The sequence below is a fragment of the Lepisma saccharinum genome, chromosome 12 (assembly GCF_977018435.1).
Source record: "Lepisma saccharinum chromosome 12, izLepSacc3.1, whole genome shotgun sequence".
NCBI lineage: Eukaryota > Metazoa > Arthropoda > Insecta > Zygentoma > Lepismatidae > Lepisma > Lepisma saccharinum.
The window spans coordinates 17,607,754-17,618,090 of record NC_139240.1 but is presented as its reverse complement, the minus strand read 5'-3'; the positions used below and the strand labels follow the sequence as shown (position 1 = coordinate 17,618,090).

The 10,337-nt window shown below is 41.4% G+C and overlaps 1 protein-coding gene across 2 annotated transcripts in view; it reads left to right on the top strand.

Moving 5' to 3' along the window:
- Nucleotides 1-1,154: 1,154 nt before the first annotated feature.
- Nucleotides 1,155-10,337, top strand: part of LOC145996390 (carcinine transporter-like) — a 69,568-nt gene continuing 60,385 nt past the window's right edge. The window contains exon 1 of one of the 2 annotated variants that reach the window (XM_083132822.1): nucleotides 1,155-1,249. The gene's annotated coding sequence lies outside the window, so the exon portion shown is untranslated. Of the gene's footprint in view, nucleotides 1,250-8,216; nucleotides 8,265-10,337 lie in introns of those variants that run through there. The other variant, XM_083132824.1, reaches the window with a different exon arrangement.

Genomic DNA, 10,337 nt, shown 5'->3' with positions numbered 1-10,337 from the left:
TCAAAATTTACAGAAAAGTAAAATAAAACAAATCAATCAATCCATTATCTACTTGCTTCATAGAAATTCATGTAGCGGGCCCAGTGGCGGAGTGGTTAGCACATCGCGCTACAACGCTAGGGGTCCCGGGTTCGAGTCCCGGCCAGGGCGTGGATGTTTGCGAGTGTCCATTCATCAACATCATGTCATCACTCATCTCCATCTTCGCAAATTAGCCAAAAGTGGCACAAAAAGCGAAGTAAAATAAATCAAAAAGTCATATATTTTGTTTGTCGAAAGTCATTAGTGCAAATTTTGAGCCTGACCTGCATGGCTGCATATACTCATATATTCCAGGGGCGAACCGTGGTCTGAGGAACAATGCATACTATATACATATATATATATGTGTGTGTATAATGTGGCGGAAAGGCGAAGTAACATAAACGAAATAAATTAACCAATACAATAGATGGAGCACGTTACTGTTTACGAAAGGCTGGGGAGAGGGGTGTAAGGAGTGACCTTTGTAGAAGGCACCCGAGACTCAACCTCATCTTCACGTAGTACATCCCGTAAATGCTTGTTAAGGCTTAGGAATTGAGTGAGAAAGTTCTTGAACATACATTATACGTATTATATTGATTTGCTCCTGTCCTCACTATTGTGTTAGTTGAGGGGCTTATCCGGGATTTGTGTGTCGGGCAGAAATAGCCTACGTGCTGGCGTAGCCATAATTTAAAAATCAATCAATCAACCAATCTTACACCCGTTCGTCCCCGGCTTGGCGATTAGCCAAGGGTGGCGTAAAAGCGAAGTAATACAAAACCAACCAATCTATGAAGGACAGTTTCACATTTACCAGAGGTATGTCAGCTTTTTGCCGTTAGTGCCGTTTGCTTTTAGTTCTCGAGTAAGCTAATTTCAATCCAGCCCACTGTTACTTGAAAATGTTGCATGTATAGTATGCAAATGGTTTAAGAGCTGCCGCTCATTAAAAAGTCAACAGACTTCAGGTGGGCATTTTCTGTTGCCAGTTAGTTTCACCAACAGCCGGTTTCCGTTTTTTTTTTCAATCCTTTCCCAACTCTTCTTCTGAATTACATGTCGTACAACATCCGCTCGAAGCCCAAGGCCATGGATCTATCGGCATTTATTGTCACGTAACAGAATACTTTTGCAGGAGAGTGTTTGAGCAATATCCATACCGACCTAGTTGTGGAACGTAAACAGGCGAGAGAGGACTTGTTGTGCCACCTGGTCATTACAGGTATGTTGCTTTGCTTTCATTGATTTACCTTAATTTACTTGGCTTTTTGCCATTGGCTAATGGCGAATGCGAGTATGAATGGTGACAATACAAACAGCCCACAGCACAAAGCCCGTAGATGATTATAGGGGTGTTAGGTATGATCCTTCCACGTAGTACACCCTGGACTGCATTTTGCAGACTAACGAGGCTCTGGCGACTGGCCTTTTGGCCAGTATAATTCTGTGTTTTTTTGTTCTTATGTGTGCTGAGTACCCCTTTACAGCCTCAGCTTTTAACGAAAGTCAGAATATTTTAATATTTAGTAACACGACACTGTGATTATGCTATTTTAGTTATGGTAAGTGGCTGGACTCCATATAATGTGACGAGTGCAAAATACCCTAAGTGCTGACGCACCAAATTTTTTAAATTCAATCAATCAACCATAGAGGATTATACTGGTTGAGAGTCCAGACGGCAGAGCCTCGTTAGTTTGCAAAATGCAGTCCAGGGTGTACTACGTGGAATAGAGATAACAAAATTAAAACCAAATCCAATAATGCCGCCCACTGTCTTTAACGCACTGAAAAAACGTTACAGTGTGTTGCGATAGACTGCGAGCTCATTGCCACGCTCAGTCAGGTTAAATAAAGTAGACATCAACCAATGCCATCCTTTCGCCCCCTCTAGGACACAAAAAAGTTCACATAAAGTAATAAATACAATTTCAACTGCTTCATTGGACATTTTGATATATGATCAGTGAAAATAACTGTTGAAGGTTATATTTTTATCTCACAATATATCACGCATAAAGGATGATTAGAATTGGATTGATAGTTTTAGATGTTCTTTAAAGTTTGATTCCCCTGCACGGAAATTGGCTCTTAAGCAGTACTGCAGAAATTATTTTCTAACCTAACAAATAATTAATTAACATATACAGTAGGCCCAAAATTTGCAAAGCTGCTAATTTTTCCACCTGCCTAGTTGGTTGGATTTTGTATTAAGGTTCAATATATGCACAGAGACTAATCGGAACGAGACCTACAGCTTATAGTGTAATCTGGGCCACTTGTATGAAGTGTGCATCTGCGGATCGAACCATGGTCCCTTTCATTACAAGGCAGTAGTGTTACCGCTAGACTACCGGGGTAAGGAGGCCGAATTTTATTCTTTCTAATTCTTAGCATTTAAGAAATAGGTAGTTTGTGTACTCTTTTGATTCCTTAACTTTGTATTTCTCCCTCTCGGATATTTGCAGCGATAATGATAGATATAACAATGAAACGAATTGGAGAACATCGCCAACACTCATGGTTGCCGGTGCTCGAATGAGAAACTAACAAACAGAAAAGAAACTTCAGGGTTCGTTATATGTTGAACGTTCTAATACTCGCTAAATTCGCTTTCTACACTTGTCAATAATAGTGATAGGATTCATAGAGGGAACATGTCAATTCTGTAGCACGTTTTACGACTCATGATTGGACAATTACTTAGTATCAAATGATCAGTGTCCATTGTTGATCCAGGCAAATCTTCAGCTGCCACCCCGTATGATTTTGGAACACGTCGTAATATATCAATTTTGGGATTTTACTGAAGTAGGAAATGAATTTCAACACTGTAATTCCCTTGCCCCAATGGAAGTCTTATAATGAAAACTATTATGTAAGGAAATTTCTAGTTTTTCTTATTTTCTGGCGAACCGTACTATAAAAATCGGGGTGGGGTACAGAGGGGGCTTCAGCCCCCTGTAGCGCCGTCACTGACGCCTAGACCTGCATCTGGTATAATCCTCTGTCGGAATTACGTTGTGTCGTCCGTATATGTTGGTTTTAATTGAGCTTAATTGATTTTAAGTCCGCTTTATACACAGGAATTCTAATCGGGACTGGACCTCCAGTTTAAAGTGGGATCCAAACCACTTGTCCCTCCACCGGGTATCGAACCCGGGACCCCTTAATTACAAAGCGACGACGCTACCACTGCGCCATCGGGGAGGCCCCATATATGCTTGTGATTGCATCATTTATCCTCAGCTTCGCGATTAGTCGAAAGTGGCAGAAACGCTCAGTAAAATAAATCAAATCATCCATTCAAAACCTGGCACAAGAAAAATAAAAGAAACTACTCAAAATTCATGGCAATGTAGTGGTGGAAAAACCTAATCATTTTTTTTTTACTTTCGCACAATTGCAATGTCCGTATTTTTCTCTGGGTTTACTGCATCACATCATTGCCAAGGTAGTGGTGAAATTATACTTTGCAACGTATCCAATGCCACTGCTGTGTTATTGTCCAAGCAAGACGGACCCTCATAGCATTGACCTTCAACTCAGCATCTTTTGCAAGAATCGGATGCTATCGTGACAACGAGATTCCCACATCTTCATTACTGAGTGCAAAACATAGGAACTAGCATTGAGTTCCCATGTTCATTACTGAAACAATATCGTGCCTTAAGACTCACGTGACTTCCGGTCCTGGTGATGTAATAATTGCAGCGTCATCTTACAAGAGTGAGGTCACCTAAGAATTTTGTTCGACTGGACTCCAACCTGGAAGAAATATTATCAATTGTCGTGAATTCTCTATTCCCAACTTCCTCTTTTTCTCTTTTTAGGTTTCTATCTTTGTCATTCTCTCTTCTTGCAGACTTCTTTATTTCATATTGTTCATTTCACGTTCCTTACACTATTTCTATACCCATTTCTTTTTCTGGAGTGTAAAGGGTGACCCTATCTACAGCACCTCATTGTCAATCTCCCTTCAATGTAGTACGCTCTGGACTGCATTTTGAAGGCTAGCGAGGCTCTGGCGTTTGAACTGACTTCCAATATTTTCCTCTGTGGGGCTTGTTCTGTGTTCCGTGTGTTTGTGATTGTCCTTTCATCAATAACAAAACTTTTTTTTTTCTATTTCCATCTTTCTCTGACTTACCAACCAGTGTCGCACCCAAGGGTGGGACCGTGCCCTCCCCTTCGAATTCTGAAATATTTTAATTGTAACCTCTAAAAATATACAAAAATAACATTGACGATTTTTCAGATTGTCCAAGAAAGATCATCAATTTGATGATGACGTCGTTGCCTTGTAATCAAGGGGTTCTGTGTTCGATACCCGGCGGAGGCACATGGCACAGGGGTTCGGATCCCACTTTAAACTGCAGATCCAGTCCCGATTAGCCTTTCTGTGCATAAAGCGGACTTAAAACAACAATTAAAAAGCTATATATTGTTCAAGAATATCGATTTTGTCCATGCATAAATAGATAGTTTGTTTCTGGGGAGAGGCAGGTTCCAGATATCTGCAACACTGAGTAATTTTAGTTTTATGACCATCGATGAGTTGATTTTTTTTCGTTACTTTGGACCATGACATTGCAAATCTACAATTGTTGTCACGGGCTGCTAATTTAATAATAAAACTAATTAACTCAATTAACTCAACTGAACTGAGCTTAGCAACGCAACAACGAAGAATCTCTCGCCTCACCTGCTGGGCGAATTAAACATTACATCAAATATAATACGGTCAGGATAAGTGCCTAACAGTCGGAGTTACCGAGAATAAACCTAGGAGGATTTGATTTTAAATACCTGAAATGACGTTACATAATACTACGGTGTTTCTGAATATACACATATATTAAAGCACAGATAAATAGACATTACATCTTGCCCTCTTTCACTCGATCTCACATTCATACTCTCATTCCATGGCATATGGCGACAATATGACAATTACAAAGGTTAGATTAATTACTACTTTGACCATACTCTTGTTATGTCTGGCTACATTGCCTTTTACAATTTATCGTTTAGGATTTTAAGCATAAAGTGAATAATTGTTCCTTGTGCGAACCCCTTCTATCTTTTCTGAAGGTATAAATATATTTCATGAACTGTCGTTTGCGGCTAACATAAACTCTCATCTTTAACATTGATTACTTCCGCCGGAATACCGATGCCTAGGGATGCCATAGCGCTGATTTAAGTTAAGCAATGATTTGATTTACGCAGATTCGCGGTAGATAGTCGTCATCTTTCTCACACACGCACATGGGTGGATCTTACCTTCGCTGCATTCCCTCTGACCTGGGTTGGGTGAAAGTGGTCCTACAGTTTTGGAAGGCCTCCACGCTCCATTGTTGCACCTCGCGGTTATCCTGGTTGGCGAAAGTGGATCAGTCGGCAGCTCCATCTGGCCTCATCGGATCCTGGCTTCACTCGTTCACTGTCGACTCCATACGACAACTTGCGCAATAATAGGTCAGTTCTTCGCGGTCACTCGTAAGTACAGATACGTGACTTGGGCGATGAGACGAACATACGCGATGAGCCATTCGCGGTTTCACATGGATATCAAATGTTATTAACTTTCACTACTTTGGACGTTGTTTCGGACGATTGACACGGGTGGACGTGTCTGGCGTTATTCTCACATAACCACACGTATGTGCACGGATGCGTTGACGGCAAGGGGGAGAAACGACCCCCTGGTTCTATTCTGCTCTACTCCATGGCTCTGAAACACTCACTCGAGGAAAAACAAATCCAGACCTCGAGTCTGCTTGCAACTCGCAGCTCGGTCGCGCGTAGCTCACACTCCGGTGGCGATTGTAGGCAAACTGTGTAAAACTGTTTCAAATCATCCCTTTTATTCCAGATTTGAACGTAGTGACGCGCTACCCTCTATGATCAGGTGCTTGTTTATTGTTTCTGGTGCTTTGACCGTTGTCCTCCTATCCTGGTCAATGCTCACTCCGGTCCTTAACCTTTGGTAGCAGCCCCTCGCGCAGAGATTAGGCTAACTCTTCCTCCATTGTAGTCAGTCACGAAAAGCAGCAAAGGCATCTCAGTAGGGTAGCTTCTCCCTTTCAATTCAGCGATGAATCTTTAATAATTCATAACTCCCGTAGTTCTGTTCTGATTAGGCTCAAATCTTGGAATCAGTACTTTCATGATGTGTTCTTCCGCTGGTTAAAATCTCATCCTATTCGGTCCATTGGTTTAGAAGTTGCATTTTTCTTGTTATTCCCATAAGAATGCATGTAAATCCGAATTCGTGCGAAAAACGGTGGTTGAGCAAGCTAGTGCTGGCTAAGGCAGTTCGCTAGACACCTGTATTCGCGACGGATATTAATAATACCAATTGCAATTAATTCCTACTAACGGGCAATTAGATTAATTACTTGTCACTCAATATTTGACCGTTATATTGTACAGATGGCAAAGATAATAGTAAACAAATTGTCCATCACTACTTTTATTCTTTTTTACTCTACATCTTGTGTTGATTTAAGGGAAGGAATTATTTTTATACCAAGCAGATGTTAATATTTCAATGCATGACATCACCCTGTGGAAAACAGGCTGAATGAAAATACTATTACTTTTGCCGTTGGTGTACGCATATCTCCATCCGCAATTCTACCATATCATTGGTGGTCAAATAACTCAAGCATTTCGCCGAACACCGTGGCCAAATGGTTAGCACAGTCTAACGACGTGTCTACGACGTGATGGGTCTCGGGTTCGAATCCTGGCCTGGACATTTGTGAATGTTCCTTCATCAATTTAATCTTATCATCACTCATCCTCATCGTGTCGATTAGTCAAAAAGAATCCAGAAAAATGAAGAAGAATAACCTAACTCAATTAACCCAACGCATTTCGGATCTTCTCTTTGTTTCACATTTTCCTCTCTCCCCTCCCCGTTTCTTTCTTTCTGTCTCTCTGTCTCTCTCTCTCTCTCTCTCCGTTTGTACCTTTCTTTCCAGGTATCTAACTTTCTCAATTAAGAACTGGATTGTTCTTGCATTTTAGTCCAGCACTTTCTTGCATAAATATGATCGCTGCACATGACACGAATCACAAACAAAGCTCTACCGCCCGGAACCTCGCGGTCCGAGCCACTCTCCCTTGTAGCGTCCTGAGCAGAAGGCAAGTTTTCACAGACAGGGAACAAGCGAGGGAATCCCCGTTCACGATAAAAATAAATTATTCTATTTCCAGTGAAAGTAAAACTACTTTGTAAATATAAGGCGTAGCTAGCATTTTAATTTACATAATTTGGTATGAAGACTTACTTTACAAATATAAGTTCTTTAGACATTCTGTTTACGCTACGGTGTTGGGTGAATCGACAAGACCATCAGCACTCTGACCAGAAAACGAAGTCAGAACTACAGTACTCCGTAATTTTCAATTTCACTTACACTTGTCGATGAAAGGAAGGGAAACCTAAGTTTCGTACAAAATATGGAGAATGTACAATGAAATAGAAATCTCTCTGCACGAACACAGGCTAATGTTTATAAAAAATGCTGGTACACCACAAATTTCCAACCCTGGCGGAAATGCAGTGTTGCTGATATTCTGTTCGTCCTAGTGGGTAACACCGCGAGGCCGGCCTCACGAGCACGTTATAAGGATACGTACATTACTCGTAAGATTAGACTTCCCGCATATGCGACCGTAGGACTAGTAGGACAGAATGTGAAGAGAAGAGGCCCCAGCAAATGTGCCTCACTCCGTGGAAAGTTCGTATACTGGACAGGGTTAGAATTTTTTTGTAATTATCATAAATGAAAATTCCAAACTTTTCCATTGCATTACATATGTTTTGACGAAATACGTAAATACACCTTTAAAAGAGTAATGGCGTGGGTAGGTCCGGCCTCCTGGCCTCATAGGACGCTTCGCCACTGGAAAGAATGATAACTATTGAAACAATATATGGACAAGTATTGGAGGTCTACCCAAGGAAATGTCTTTATCTATCATATGTTTCTCTTTTGTCCCAGTTTGATAATAACCGTCCGATGTCATTTTCTTATCAGTATACTTGCAACGACCAAGCTCGGGTTTCGTAATGGACACAGCGATTCGCATACCAACAGTCCACACAAAAGCAATTGCTTTCTTTCCATTGTTTTCTTCACACAATGGTGCATAAAGAGCTGAAACGTTCTCCAGATCTACCGACACCTAATTCTGACCTTTGGATGCACTGGTAAACGCACGTACGTACCTTTGTGCTTCATTTGAAGTAACTGGAATTCGAGTGTGTCATTCTTAGAAGATAATCAAGTGTCAACTTGCTTCCTCTCGCAGACTGTCGAGGTTCTGGCGCTTAGAACCAGACACAGGTTGTGTTTTCTCTGTGTTGGATCTTCCCAGTGTTGAGTTTTAGTTCTCACCAGTGGCGTGGCGTGACTTTTTCAAAAGTGTTGCCCCCGTGGAGGAATGGTTAGCACATCGTGCTACGACGCCAGGGGTCCTGGGTTCGAATCCCGGCCTGGGCATGGATGTTTGTGAGTGTCCATTCATCAATTTCATCACTAATCCCTATCTTCGCAAATTAGCCAAAAGTGGCACAAGAAACGAAGTAAAATAAAACAATTTAATCAATCAATCAATGAAAAGTGTTACCGGCCATCAGTACGACAATTATTCTGCTAGACGCTATCATCTACACCTCCCCCTCAAAAAAACATGCCTTCGATCTAGATTTTTGTTCATTTCGTTCTATTTTTACAATCTGCTTAGTGGTTTTTTGCCACAAACAATCCTAACAAGAACTACCACTCTTGCAGTGGCGAAGCTTCATAAGAGGCCCGGTGGCCGGGCCTACCCTAATATATTTGGCTATTACGGATTATTTTATTACTTATAATTTCATTAAACGACGCCTTATTGAAAGAAAACTGAAATTCTAGGCCTTACGATAATTTAAACAAATTTCCATCCCTGACAGAGGCTTTATCGTCGCATGTCGATCCACTTCTCCGAGGGCGTCAGCTGGTCCCATAACATTCTATTGGATTCATGCGGGAAAGCATAATTTCAGGTGTGCGTTCGCCCGAAATGGACCTCATAGCAAATGGACACAGTGAGTCCGGCCTCATGTAGTGATGTCAACCCTAGCATAATTGTGCTAAACGTAGTCAGAGTGCTGCAAAGTGTAGCTTTTGCCTAGCCGTGCTTCTTGCCCCGTGAGAACAGGTTTACCTGCTCGCCTGCCCACGGCAACGAGTCGACTTGCGTCTTTACCCGGGTTCTTCGTCTTCCAGGCGCTCTGCGCTTACAAGGTACCTGGGCATTCAACAAGACCCGGGCGTATGCAAAACCTGCTGGAAGGAAACAGCCCTCCGGCAGCGTGTCGCTCCAGGCGTTTCTTCACCACGTGGACAGCTACAGCCAGTGTTGCCTACTTATGTAGCTCCTAAATCCTACGAAGTCCTAGGAGGAGCTCTCTGATTTAAGGAGAATTTACAGTAAATACTTAACGATTTCAGTTCATTGTAAGCAGTTTTTATCTTATTGCCAGGAAATGCACGCAATATTACAGCTTCATTTATTTAAATGAATGATCGGGCAAACAAAAAACTCCTCATCGAAAACTAATTGTTTTTCATTACATGGTGTCTTAACCAGGCACGCAATGGCGCAACCACAGGGGGCAAGGGGGGCAAACATTAAAGTACAAGAAAAACTAGGATAAAGGCTACTCAAGATGGAATTAGTTTTCATATATTTGTTGTATTATTCCTTCCAGACGACAAAGGGCACCTGCAGAGGGGAACAGAGGGGCAATTGCTCCCCTGATTTCAAATTTTATGACAGTAGAAATATATTAAAGTATATTATACAGTCAAATCAAGTTCAATGCCGTAGCTAGGGGGTAGCTGAGGTCGGCCCTGGGAGCCGAACGATCTAAATGAAAAACTTTTTTAAAACAGAGAATGCCATGGCGGCCCAATGCCAACATTGCTATCAATGTTGGTTTGTTATTAGATTGATTAATTGATTATGTAATGCATTTAAATATGCATTAAAGAAACTTTGAATACGTACACAATTTAGTGTTAACATGTTGCATATTTTCTTATTTTACGTCGCTCCATGTTTCATATGTCTTCCACGTAGTACACCCTGGACTGTAGAATAACGAGGCTCTGGCGACTGGCCCCATGGCCAGTATAATTTTTTTGTGTTGTCCTGTGTTTTGTCCTTATCCGTGCGAGTGCTCCTTTACAGCCTCAGCTTTTAACGAAAGTCAGAAGATTTTAATATTTTATGATTTTAGTTCTGCA